A 13,442-nucleotide genomic window follows, 5' to 3' on the forward strand; every position below is an offset into this window, starting at 1 on the left:
CCCCTAGGGAGGTAGGTGGGTGTATTTGTTTAATCTTTTGTCTTGAGGTCTGGCCCGCAGAGGAAGTGCTTATCTCTCCATTTGCAAGGTAGCAAGGTTTCCCATCTTCTGCAGTAGCTCCTTTGAGGGCCTGGCCCTGTCTGACTGCCTATAATATTTCTGTCTAACTCAGCTGACTATAGTAATCCCCCCTGTGAAGAAGTAAGCCGAATTGCTGTGAGGGAACAAAGGGCCATGACTGCTCCGGCTTCTTCAGGCTGAAGGGGGTCATAGTTCTTGATCAGCAGTCAGAGATACTCTCCAGAGGGTCTAGCTAAAGGCCCTCGATAGACACCAGGCATTTTTATCTTGGGTAGGCATGTAGCTTTAAGTCTGGAGGAGACAAAGCCAAAGAAACAATTAAGTATACATGGGCCAAATAATAAGATCAGCAGGATAATTATGAATACAGTCATAAAGATTTTTACCAAGAGAAGCTAGTGATGGCTTCCTATAAAGAGGATAAGGATAAGGTCCAGGGAATTTCTAAGTGGGATATGTCATTGCTTTGTCATCTAGTATCTTTTTTTTTCTTGGTACCATGAGTTGAACTCAGGACCTTGTGCTTGCCAGGCAGGCACTTGTGCTGCTGAGCTGTATCCCTAGTCCTGTCATCTAATATCTTAAACAGCTATCAAGATATTGGTGCAAGAATCAGGAATGTACACACAACATTTAGTTTTTATAATTGCACGAGTATCCCCTGTGCTGGTGTTAGGATATCTAATGCCATCTTGATTTTGGAGGATGGTCTGTTTTATTAATTTTACTTTTTTATTTAGGGGAGAGAGAGAGAGAGAGAGAGAGAGAGAGAGAGACAGAGAGACAGAATGCAGCTGTGGTGTCACTTAAGGCCTGCTGAGTATAGTTAGTTAAGGCCTTGATATGTGTCCTATAACCCTCTCTCTAGATAACATCTGGTGGATCCCAGTAAAAGGAATCTAAAAGTAATCTAGCATATTTATTATAGGTTTTATCTGTATGATTACCTGGGGTCTGGCATGCTCTAGGCAAGAACAAATTTTCCAAGAAATTAGAGCATGTATAATCAAAGCATGAGCATTAGAGCTGACAGGTAATTTAGAAACTGTTTTTAAGAGATAGCAATTGTAACCCACTGGCACTTAGACCCCTTTCCTGAGGGAGTCTAACATTTTGTCACAAGTCCCTCTAGCTTTGGTTATAACTATCTCTAAAATTTGGATGACTTATGAAAACCAGATTAACACCTTATTTTGACCAATGAAAAACTCTTAAGTTTTGTACATGAACAACAATATGTATTACAATACATGATTTCTTGTTAAAAAATGAGAAGTGCAAAGACGAAGAAGGAATGAATGGTTAGGGCTTTGCAGAACCAACGTTTTGTTTGGTAGTGGGGAGGGATAAGATGGAAAACCAAAGGATCCCTGGCAGCCCTTGCTGGTGACTCACTGTGTGTTCTTTAGAGTCATCAGGAAGAGCTGGAGGCAGGTAGCCTCTAGTGATGGAGGCTTACTTCAAAGGTTTGTGGGAATGCAGATTTAGTATTTTGTTACCTGCTGGGACCAGTGGCATCCACCTCGCCAAACCACAAGCGTCAGGATAGTGTCATAGTCACTCTTCCGGAGCCAGACAATTAGGGGTTCACATTATAATTCCGATACTTACTGTCTGCATGACCTTGGGCAAATCACTTAACTGCTGTATGCTTATATTTCTTCACCTGTCAATTGGGATAATAGAATTGTTGCATGGATGAAATGAGCTCATGTGAGTGAAGCACTTAGCATCATGGCTGACACTCAGCAAACATTGGGCAAGTGCGGACTTTTCATTTTTATTAGTTGGGTGAACACATGAATGAGCTGCCTCAAGCCAGGAGGCGCAGAGAGGAGAGAGGTGGAAGGAGGAGGAGGAGGAGGGAGAGGGAGAGGGAGAGGGAGAGAAAGAGAGAGAGGGAGAGAAAGAGAGGTCTCACATGGACAGCACTTGTACCAAACTGCCTAAGAGATATCTCAATAAGATTGCTTTTGTTTGTTTGTTTGAGACAGGGTTTCACTCTTCCATGCTGGCCTTGAACTCACTATGGAGCCCAGACTGACCTTGAGCTCACAGCAGTCCTCTTGCCTTGGCCTCCCAAGAGCTGGGATAACAGGAATGCACCACCACACCCTGCTGAATAAGACTTCTTCTGCCAGGCCTACATCTGAGAACTTCAGCTCCCACATGGGTCTCTGATGAAATTCACTAGAACTGTGAGTGTGGTTACATTCTATGTCATCCTGAATTATGGTTCAGTACATTCACACTGTCACACTATTAGCAGCTAATATTATTATCTAAGCATTAACAATGGTACAGACCTATATTGCTTAATTGGACCTGGCCAACTTTTCATTTCATTGCCCAACCTCAGCTTTGACTTTCCATATAAACTCCTGAAGCACACTTGTCACTCCTGGCATTGATGGTCCATTTGAGATACTTTTCTAGCCTTATACGCATGCCCTGCATTTAAAGAATAGGTAAACCGTCTTGTGCTCTACTTTTAAAGCCTATTGGTGAGGCATGGAGTGGTAGGTATCCGGAAGAAACCATCGATTGCAGGGCTGGGAGTGATTCAAGGATGTGTGATGAATCTGAAATGACATTCAAGAAATGCACATAAATGTGCAGTTGGCCTTATAGCTTGGGATCCAACATCTATAGATTCAACCCATGATAGATAAAAAATATGCAGGAGAAAGGCTGTGTGTACTGAACGTGTACAGACTTTTCTTCTTATTCCCACGCAATGCAACAACTGTTTCTATAGCATTTACATTGTATCCAGTATTATAAATAATCTAGAGATGATTGAAAATGTATGGGGGATGGGCATAGGTTCTGTGGAAATATCACAATATTTTCCATAAGGGATCTGAGCACACAAGGATATTGGTATTCAAATAGGGCCTTGGAAGCAGTACCCCATGAATATTGAGGGAGGACTTTACACATTAGCCCAAGTTCTGGAAAAATTTCTCATTACTCTTCAAGCCCAAATACCTCTCCTGAACTGTCAGATAAGCTTGCTTTTATGCTATGAAAGAAATGGGTGCATATTGTGTAAAAATGTAAAATACAGAAAAATACAATGAAAAGAGTAAAAAGCATTTAAATTGTACTATCCAGACATACCTACTATGAAAATGTTCTTCATTTCATTCTATCTCTGTGTGTGTGTGTGTGTGTGTGTGTGTGTGTGTGTATGTGTGTGTGCACGTGCATTTGTAGTTATACACATCTCCTTCTTCCAAACCTCTGAGGTCCAAATATTTCTAATTCAGGCCAATGGGGAATGAACATTTCTTTGTGAAATTAGCTCTCTGATTTTTATAATAAAGGAAGTTTTTATAGAAATTGCTTTTGGTAATCATCTTTTCCAGGGTCACCTGTATGCATATGTGTATAATGAACAATGCGGAGTAGGGAATAGAGCTCTGCCCTTGGATGAAGCAGAGCGAGACTGCAGGATGGGTGGGGAGGGAGAACCTTTTAAAACTTCTAGCTGTTCTTTCCTCTTTCTCTTTTGGTATTACAGGGTGATGCCCTTTGCTCTGAAATCTTGGCAGGTAATTATCAGAGACCCCTTTTTAGGTTCCCCGATGTCTTCCCTTCTGGGGCACCAGCTTCTACTTTTAGTAGATGCCCCCCTTTTCTCTTGGAGATAATCACATCAACTGGTCTCTCGTTCCAGGGGGATATGACCTAGAATCTGTTTTGTCTTTGAGAAATGAGGTCGCTTTCCTGGTGGAGGTGTTGGGAGACAGTGGGAAGCCCCAGGCTGTGAGAAGAGGATACTCCTTGTTCTTCCTGGTCACCACCTGCACAGGTGGTGACTGTGCGGGTCGGTTAGTGACAAGGGCTGGCCCCACATGTCTAATCCAATCAGTCCCTTGAAGTGCCTCAGGCAAAGGTTATCAATGTCCTATTGCAGTTGGCAAATTCCATAACATCTTTTCCATTCCATTCAGCTTGACCACTAGGAGTTGAAATCGTTGACCTTTTGGAACTTGAATTCCATCCACTGTCCTTTTTTTATACTTCTCCTTTCTTCTCTGTCTCTTCTGTCTCTCTCTTCCTTCCTCCTTCCTTCCCTCCCTTCTTTTTCATGCAGTACTTGGGACAGATCTTTGGGTCTCATGCTTGCTAGGCAAGAGCTCTATCACTGAGACACATGCCAGCCCCCTATATTTTATTTTGAGACATTGCTGACATCATTAGTTAAGATGAGGTGCCACTGGAGTAGGGTGGGCCTTAATTCACTGGTGTTCTTGTAACAAGACAAATGCGTGTGGGAGGATAAGAGAATGGCATGATGATCAACAAAGGAATTGAAGTCAGTGTGTCAGAGAGGTATCTGTTCTTCCCTGACCACTGCAGCCTGATTCATAATGGCCAAGGTGCAGAATCTACCTATGTGCTCATCAGTGGATGGATGGACAAAGAAAGTATGGCACCTATAAATAATGGAATACTATTCGGCCATAAGAAAGAAAGATATCCTGTCATTCATGAGGACTTGAATGAACTTGCAGGACATTACATTAGGTGAAATAAGTCAGTCATAGAAAGGTAAATACTGCCGACCTCAGTTATATGTGGCATCTAAAAGTGTTCAACTCACTGAGAGTAAAATGGTTATCATTTAGTGTAGAGTATAGCTCTGTTATTGAGCTACATTCTTAATCCTAAAATAGCATTTTCAGTAAGTGGTCATTGAATGTACAGATGTGGAGCCTGCAGATATGGAACCCACAGATAGGAAGGGCTGATTAGATATAATTTTTGTTTGTCAGTTAAAATAAAGTGAGGACCTTGAATCCACAACATGAAGTGATATCAGACATGCAAGCTTACATAGTGTATGGTTTCTCTTATATGAGTAAACAAAGTACAAATAAATCAAAGAGCAAAATAAAAGACAGAGCAAATAGGGAGATAGATCTTTGATAAGTGGGTAGGGATTAAGAGATGTTGGGAAGGAGGGAAGGGAATGGGGCGTAAAAGAATTAAGATGTGCCATGTATATGTACCAACTGTCCACAATGAGTACATTTATTATGTACCACAAATGTACAAATAAAAGAGATAAAGTGAGGATTGATATACAAGATGGGGGATCTGCAAACTAAGGGATGCTAAGGATCCTAACATCTACCAGAATCTAGACCACACCAGGGATGATCCTCCTCTAGAGTTTTTGGAGGTAGCATGGCCTTGCTAACACCTTAATTTCCAACTTTGTCCTCCAGGACTGCATGAATAAATTTCTGTTCTCTATTTTTTTATGCTGAGTATTGAACCAAGGGCTTCACACCTGGTAGGCAAATGCTCTACTTCAGCCCTTTAAAAATTTTTAGTTTGAGACAGAGTCTTGTTAAGTTGCTCAGGGTGGTCTTGAACTTGCCATCCTCTTGCTTCAGCCTCTTGAGTTGCTGGCATTACAGGTGTGTGCCTGTAATTATAGGCACAGATTACAGAGTGTGTTATGGTATTCCTAGGAAATGAGTGTACTAATAATGCCATCTATCCCTTTAGTCTGAGGTCCCCTGCCTACTCCTGGCTCATCTCCATGTGGTGTTCCCTCTTGTCTATGCATACTGTAAGCTTTGATACTAAAAGAACAAACAAGAGAGAATTTGCCATTTGCTCCCTGGGCTGTCTGAAGTTTACCTTCAAAGTTCCTGGTTTCTCTTGTTCATTCATTCAGTCATCTACTCATCTGTCGTAATGAGGGTTGAACCCAGGGCCTTTGCACCGAGCCTCATGCCCAACTAACCATTTTTATTTCTTATGTTTTGAGACAGTCTCTTGCTAAGTTGCTAAACTGTCCAAACTGAGTTTAACTTGTGATCTTCCTGCTTTAGCCTTGCAGAGTGCTGGGATGACAGGCATGCACCACCATACCTAGCTAGGTTTCTCATCTTCACTTGCTCTGGTTTTCTCATCTACTGGGACTTCCTTTAAACTAAACCTACCAGATCCACCAAGGCAGGCTATCCTTTGATATGGTCCACAAAGTTCTGCCACCTGGAATGCAAATTATGTCGGAGAAATGTAGAGTGGGGTTGAAGGTTGACTGGAAAATTCTCTCTCTCTCTCTCTCTCTCTCTCTCTCTTTCTCTCTCTCTGTCTTATCTCTCTCACCTTGCTTATGCCGGGAAAGGAATCCAACACTGAGGAACACTCCTGGCCTTCTCTTTCTTAATGGATTGATAGAGTGAGTGACTTCAAAAGTATAATGGACTCTTCATAACCTTGGGTTCTGCAGCTGCAGGTTCAATCAGCCTGAGAGTGAAAATATTATAAGAAACCCTGTGAGGCATGCTTCCATAGATACAGGGGAATACTATTCAGCCATAAAAGTGGAATCTTGTCGTTTGTGACAACATGGATGAACCTGCAGGATGTTACATTCATGGCAATTAGCCAGGCACAGAAAGACAAATACAATTTGGTATCACTCACCGGTGGAAACTACAAGTTGGACTAGTAGACTAGAATGGCATTTACCAGGAGCAGGCATAGCTCATGGGAAGAGGAATAAGGGAGATGTTGATCAGAGGATACATACTTACAGTTAGACAAGAGGGATAAATTTCAAGTGATCTATTGCACAACAAGGTGACCATAGTGATGATGTATTCTTGAAAAATGTGAAGGGAGTGGTTGTTAAAAGCTCCATCACAAAACTTCATCAGTTTGTGAGGTAATGCATGTGTTAATTGGCTAGATGTAGCCATTTGAGAGTGTGTATACAGTCAACCCTCCATACCTGCACATTCAACCAATACCAGATAGAATTTTTTTTAAACTGCCTCTTTATTGAAACATGTACAGAGTTTCTCCCTTGCCTGCCATTATGCCCCAAACAATACAAGAACTATTTATATAGCATTTATATTATATTAGGAATTGTAAGTCATGTAGAGATGATTTAAAGCACACAGGAGGATGTACATAAGGTATATGCAGATACGTCCCATTTTATATGAAGGGCTTGAGCACCAGCTGAATTTGGGGTTCTTGGGTCCTGATCCAACCCCTTTGCATCCAATGTACTGAACACCTGCTTTGTCAGGTGTGGGACTGAGAACCAGGAGAGAGGAGAGGAGAGGGACAAGACAAAGTGCCTTCCCTCCTGGAGCTTCCCATCAGCAGGGAAGAGAGAACATGAAAAACTAAAACAGAGTTTCAAGATCTGTCAGATACTGATAACTGCTTGAAGTTCAGTGACTCGCTGTCTCATTGTCACTGACAGGATAACAAACTGACCAAAGGATTCCATTTTTCCACTGTGGTGAAGTGTACATAGCACAAAATTTACAGTCTCAACCCCTCCTAAGGGTAAAATTCCATGGCACTGAGCACAGTCACGTCACTGTGCAAAGTTGCCACTATCCTTCTTCTGCAACTAGGACCCTAACCCCCTCAGACAACAATTCTCCATTGTCTCTGGACTTCTCAGCTCTTAGGGACTGTGTTGTGCTTCCTGTCAGTATTTTAATCATTCTAGGTGTTTCGGATAAGTGGGATCATACAATATGCGTTCTTTTGTGTCTCTCTTATTTTGCTTAGCATCATGTCCTCCACGTGCACCTGTATTACGCTAGCATGTGGGCAGGATTCTCATTTTGATGGGGGAAACAGTATCTGTATCTGGAAAGTAATCCATCAACATTTAAATGGTGATTATGAATATGGTTTGGGTGACTTGGGGGGAGAGGGGTTTCCTTTTATACTTCCTGCATTTTCCAAATTTTCTTCAACAAACATGCATGATCTTGTTAATAAAAATGTTTAAAAAATTGATCTCTTACCTCTCGGTAATATTTATCAATGATATATCTTTCCAGTGTCCCTTTCTGGGACCCCCAACACCTGGGTCTAACACTGAGGACATTTCTACTACTGTACTCTGCCTCTTTGTTTTTGAGCCAAGGCTGGGGATCATACTCAAGGCCTTCTGCTATTTTTTCTCTTTTTAATGTCAGATTTTAGATTTTACCTTTGTTCATAGTTGCAACATAATGCAATTATTTACATCAACACTGGGCTCTATAATTTTTAAAAAGTCACTTATTTATTTTAAAACTGAAGGAATTGCATTCATGTAGCATGTACAACATGATGCTTTGAAATGTATCTGTAGTGGGTGACTAGCTAATTAATGTATGCATCTTTTTAGTTATCATTTTGGTGGTGAGAACCTTTTATATTCATTCTCAGGCTTTTTCAAGGATACAGTCACTATGCTATATTATTTAACTATGGTCACTACTTTGCACAATATACTCTTGACTTGATTTGTTGCAAGTGAAATTTTATATCCTTTCTCTCCTGCCCCAAACCACCCAGGGCTGGTGGTAGCCACCATCTTATTTACTGCTTCTTTGAGTTCAACTTCTTTAGCCTCTACACATGAATGATTTATTTATTTATTTACTTTTTTCAAACACAGGACCTTGTGTTTGCCAGGCAGGTGCTTGTGCCACGGAGCTATATCCCCCAGCGCTCTACACATGAATGGATCATGTGGTCTTTGCCTTTCTGTGGTTGGCTTATTGCACTTACTGCTTTGTCATCTGGGTTCATCCATATTGCTGCAAATGACAGAATTCCTTCCTTCCTTCCCTGTAGTCTTCCTTCCCTCCTCCTTTCTGTATTTTCTCTGTAGTGCTCAGGATGGAACCCAGGGTCTTTCACATGGTGGGCAAGTGCTCTACCACTGAGCTAGACTCTTCGCTCCAGAATTTCATTCCTTCTTTTGTAAAATTCTTGTTAGTCCATGTGTGCAGTACATAATGATCACGTTCACTGTGGGACATTGGTGCATGCATGTAACACATCTCAGTTTTTTTCTTTTCCCCCTTCCCCACCTTCCTTTTTTCTTTTTCCCAGCATCAAACTCATTCATTTATCTTATCAGCCCTTATAAGGTTAATTTATCATACATAGAGATTAACAACTGTACCAATAGGCCAAAAACCCATAAAACACATAATTATACTAAAGTAAGGTACATTTTTAGATGCATTGTCCATCCTGGACTATAGTAACTTGTTTTTTTCTCTCTTTTTTCCCTGTTATCTGTCTTTTATTTTGCTCTTTATTTACATATTGAGTTTCTCATATATGAGTATTTAAGCTTATGTGTCTGATTTATTTCATTTAACATTATGATCTCAAGGTGCATACATTTTCCTAAAATGACTTGTGTTTATCATTCTTTATGGCAGATTAGTACTCAATTGTGTGTAAATACTACATTTTCTGTATCCATTCATCTGTTGGTGGACATATAGAAGTTCCTTCTTTCGAAAGGTGAAGTCTGTTTTGACTATGCAGTCAGACCTCAGATGAGCCATTTTAGTTCCATACTCTGCAATAAGGAAAATAATTGCAATAAAGCCAGGTAAGTGAATACTTATTTATTTATTTATCTATTTATTTATTTATCTATCTATCTATTTGGTTTCTTTTCCATATAAAAGTTGTTTAGTCAGGCGCAGTGGTGTATGCCTGTAATCTTAGCACTTGGGAGGCTGAGGCAGGAGAACTTTTCCAAGTTTGAGGCCAACCTGGGCTACACAGTGACTTTAAGTTTGCCTGAACTACATAGTAGGACCCTGTCTAAACCCTCTCTAAATAAAAAAGACCCTGGATAGCTCAGCGCTAGAATACTTGCTACTATGCACAAGGCCTTCGGTTCTAGCCCTAGTATTGAAAAAAACTTCATGTTTACACTATACTGCAGTCTATTTAGTGTGTATTATGTCTAAAAGGTGATGTTGGGCACCCATCACTTCTGTGCAGTTCAAGAACTTCATCCTCATCCCAAAGTGAAACTCAGGCCCTGTTCACAGCCACCACTTTTCTCCATCACTATCCCTGACAACTGCTAATCTGCTTTCTGTCTTTATGGACTTACATATTATGAATATTTCATAGAAATGTAAAAGCAGAGTGAATTTGAGAGGCAACCTCTAGTCTTTCATTGCTTACTTTCCCCTTTTTACATCCTCTGAAGTTCTGGTTCTGCTTTCCAGACACCTCCCTTGCGCATGAGGCCACTGTGGTCCCAAAGGAGGAGAGGGGATGGGGAGAGGGAGACCTGGTCCTGCTCCCCCTCCCCTCCTCCCTCTGGGGCCTTGGGAACAGCGGGGAAGCTGCTGGCTGCTAATGAGAGGCCCCTCTCCCTTAATGACTCTGGGGGCTCCGGGGTTGCCTTAGGCTAGCTCTGTCCTAATTAATTGACAGGGAGCATTTCCCACAGAGGAATTAGCCTGGATTCTGCTGTCTCTGGCTCCTCTGAGTGAAGGTGGCTCAGCCAGTGTTCAGGCCCCACCTTGCAGCCAAGGATGCTCCTCCGGCTGAGCCAAGCCATGGGTCAGAGTTCACCTGGGCTGGCTGGAGGTGTCTCAGCCGCACAGACTTGGGCTCCAATCCTGGCCCCACCTAGCATTAACCCTGCAGCCTGATACCTAACCCTTTTGAGTCCCTTCTGTATCTGTAAGAGAACCTGAGAACAAGAAATCCACAGGGTCAGGTACTTGCCTGGTGTGTAAAATGTCAAACTTGGCCATTAGCTAAATAATGTTCCAATATCAGTAATGTAAAGCCCTCTAAAAATGAATGCCAAAAAAAATCCATGGTGAATAAAGTATTAAAATGTTAACAAGGGAACCGGTAATCCCACATAGCTAAACAAGAAAAATAAGCAGTTCTGATTCTCCCCTCCCGCTGCGTACTTGGGATGGAACCCAGGGCCTTTATACTGAGCTTTATCCCTATACCTTTTTTTATTTTTAATTTTTTTTTTTTTTTTTTTTTTTTTTTGTTTTTCTGGTTTTTCTCCGGTACCGGGAACCGAACTCACGACCTTGCGCTTGCCAGGCAGGCGCTTTTGCCACTGAGCTAAATCCCCAGCCCCTTTATTTTTAATTTTGAGACAGGGCCTCGCTAAATTGCTAAGTTGCCCAGGGCTAGAACTTGCCATCCTCATGCCTCAGCCTCCCAAAGTCCTGAGGTTACAAATGTGAGCCATCACACCTCACTAAGAGTTCTGATCCTATCTTTATTTACCATGTTGATCTTTTGTTCTTTGTGGAGTTTTTATGTATTTGTTTTGCCTCGTTACCTCTTTTAATGCTGGATAGGTTAGAGGTGATGTTTTTGGTAAACATGCTGTTTTTTTGTTAAGTTTGGAATATTAAAAACTATTGCACTGAAATATTATGTATCTTCAGTCTGAGGATTTGGGCACTCCTTGACTTCTGTCTCACTGAGGTGAAATTCATGTCACATAAAATGAACCATTTCAAAGAATACAACTCAGTGGCATTTAGTATAATTCAAGATGTTATGTACCTTTCACCCCATCTAATTCCATACTATTTTTATGTCTCCAAAGGAAACCCTGACCCCTTTAGCAGTCACCTCTTCCCCTCCCTGAGTTTGGCAACCACCAAACTCTATTTCTCTGGATTTACATACTTTGGATGTTTCATATAAATAGACTCATATACTATGTGACTTTGTGACTGCCTTTTTCCATTAAGTGTACTTAGTTTTACTTTTTTTTTGGTCTTTTTGAGACAGGGTCTCGCTATGCAGTTCAGGCTGGCCTTGAGCTCACTTTGTGGCCCAGGCTGGTCTCAAACTTGCAATGATCCTCCTGCGTCAGCCTCCCAAGTGCTGAGATTACAGGTGTGTGCCACTACATCCAGGTTTAAGTGTGATTTTTAAATATTTTTATTTTACTTAAATTGACAGCTAAATTTGTATGCATTTACCATGTATAATAATTTTGAAATGCATATATCAAAATATACATATATTTTTTGCAGAATAGTTAAGTATTATTAACATATGCATTACTTCACAAACTTATTATTCTGTGGTGAGACTACTTAAAATCTACTTTGTTAGCAGTTTTCAAGAATGCAGTGTTGTTTTAAACTGTAGTCATTATGTCGTCATGTTGTGGATGGGTCTCTAGTACTTACTTCTATCTAATTAAGATTTGCTGTCTTTTGATCAGCATTTGCCCGGTTCTCCCACCCTCCAGCCTCCAGTAAGCATTCTTCATATGAGTGGGACCACGTAGCAGTTGTCTGTATCTGCCCGGCTTACTGCACTTCTGTAATGTCCCCAGATTTCTTTATCCATTTGGTGGATCCTTGGTTACTTCAGTATCTTGCCTGTTGTGCAAAATGCTGTGATGAACGCGGGCAGACATCTGTCTCTTCAACATGCTTTGTGCCTGGCTTCTTTCACTGAGCATAATATTTTAAAAATCTCCTTTGGATATGTACCCAGTAGCAGGAGAACTACTGCAGTTCTATTTTTAAATGTTTAAGAAATCTCCATACTGTTTTCCATAGTGATTGTGCTGTTTTACGTTTCCACCAGCCATGCACAATAGTTCTCCTTTTTCCATATTCTCAATGACACTTGCTATCCTTTGTCTTTTTTTTTTTTTTTTTTTTTAATCTCCTGCAGTTCTGAGATTAAACTCAGGGCCTGTGGACATGAAGCAAATGCTCTACAATGAGCTGCATAGCCATTGTTTTCTAAATGTTTGTTTTGAGATAGGTTCTCAATAAGCTACCCAGGTTGGTCTGGAACTTGCCCCCCTCCTGCCTCAGCATCCCGAGTACCTGGGGTTATAGGTGTGTGCCACCATGCCTGGATGTTATTTTTTTGTCTTTTAAATAGTAGTAGCTATTCCAACAGGCATGAGATGATATTTCATTGTGGTTTTGATTTGGATTTCTCTGATGATTAGTGATGAACCTGGCCACTTGTGTATCCTTTTTTTTCCTTTTTCTTTTGAGAAATGTTTATTCAGATCCTTTGACCATTTTAAACCAAATTCTTTGTTTTCAGAGCCTAATGTTGCTGAGGTTTATCTGGTGTGGCATTCATCAGTAATGTTCATCCACAGCCTCACTAGCCTCACCCTTCTCTGAGCCTGGACAATTACAGCAACTAACTTGTACTGAGTCCTTTGTGTATGCCTTATTTAACCCCCACTACAACCGCACAGGGTGATTCCTGTGATTCCCATTGTACAGATAAGGAAACTAAGCCTTGGAAATTAGACACTGTGTAGTAGGCTTACAGAACTAATAAAGTAATAAGTGGATTTCAAACTCAGGTAGCCCAGACCCAAGATCTGTACCTTTTATTTTTTTATTTATTTCATTTTATTTTAAAGAGAGTAGTAGGTAAGAAACAAAGAAAGAAATAGAACAGTAGCAGCATCCCAGTATCACAAACATAAACAAATCAAAGCAAGAACATTCAAAGTGATACAGAGTCTCAAGACAAAATAATACGAAGCAACAGTGGTTGTTACATTACATATC

General features: G+C 40.9%; 1 protein-coding gene across 1 annotated transcript in view; it reads left to right on the top strand.

The window, feature by feature from the left end:
- The first annotated feature begins 2,148 nt into the window (after positions 1–2,148).
- Positions 2,149–13,442, top strand: part of Slc1a6 (solute carrier family 1 (high affinity aspartate/glutamate transporter), member 6) — a 44,274-nt gene continuing 32,980 nt past the window's right edge. The window contains exon 1 of the mRNA XM_005406102.1: positions 2,149–2,279. The gene's annotated coding sequence lies outside the window, so the exon portion shown is untranslated. The remainder of the gene's footprint in view (positions 2,280–13,442) is intronic.

This window comes from Chinchilla lanigera, unplaced genomic scaffold, assembly GCF_000276665.1.
Source record: "Chinchilla lanigera isolate Chin_1 unplaced genomic scaffold, ChiLan1.0 scaffold00094, whole genome shotgun sequence".
Lineage (NCBI taxonomy): Eukaryota > Metazoa > Chordata > Mammalia > Rodentia > Chinchillidae > Chinchilla > Chinchilla lanigera.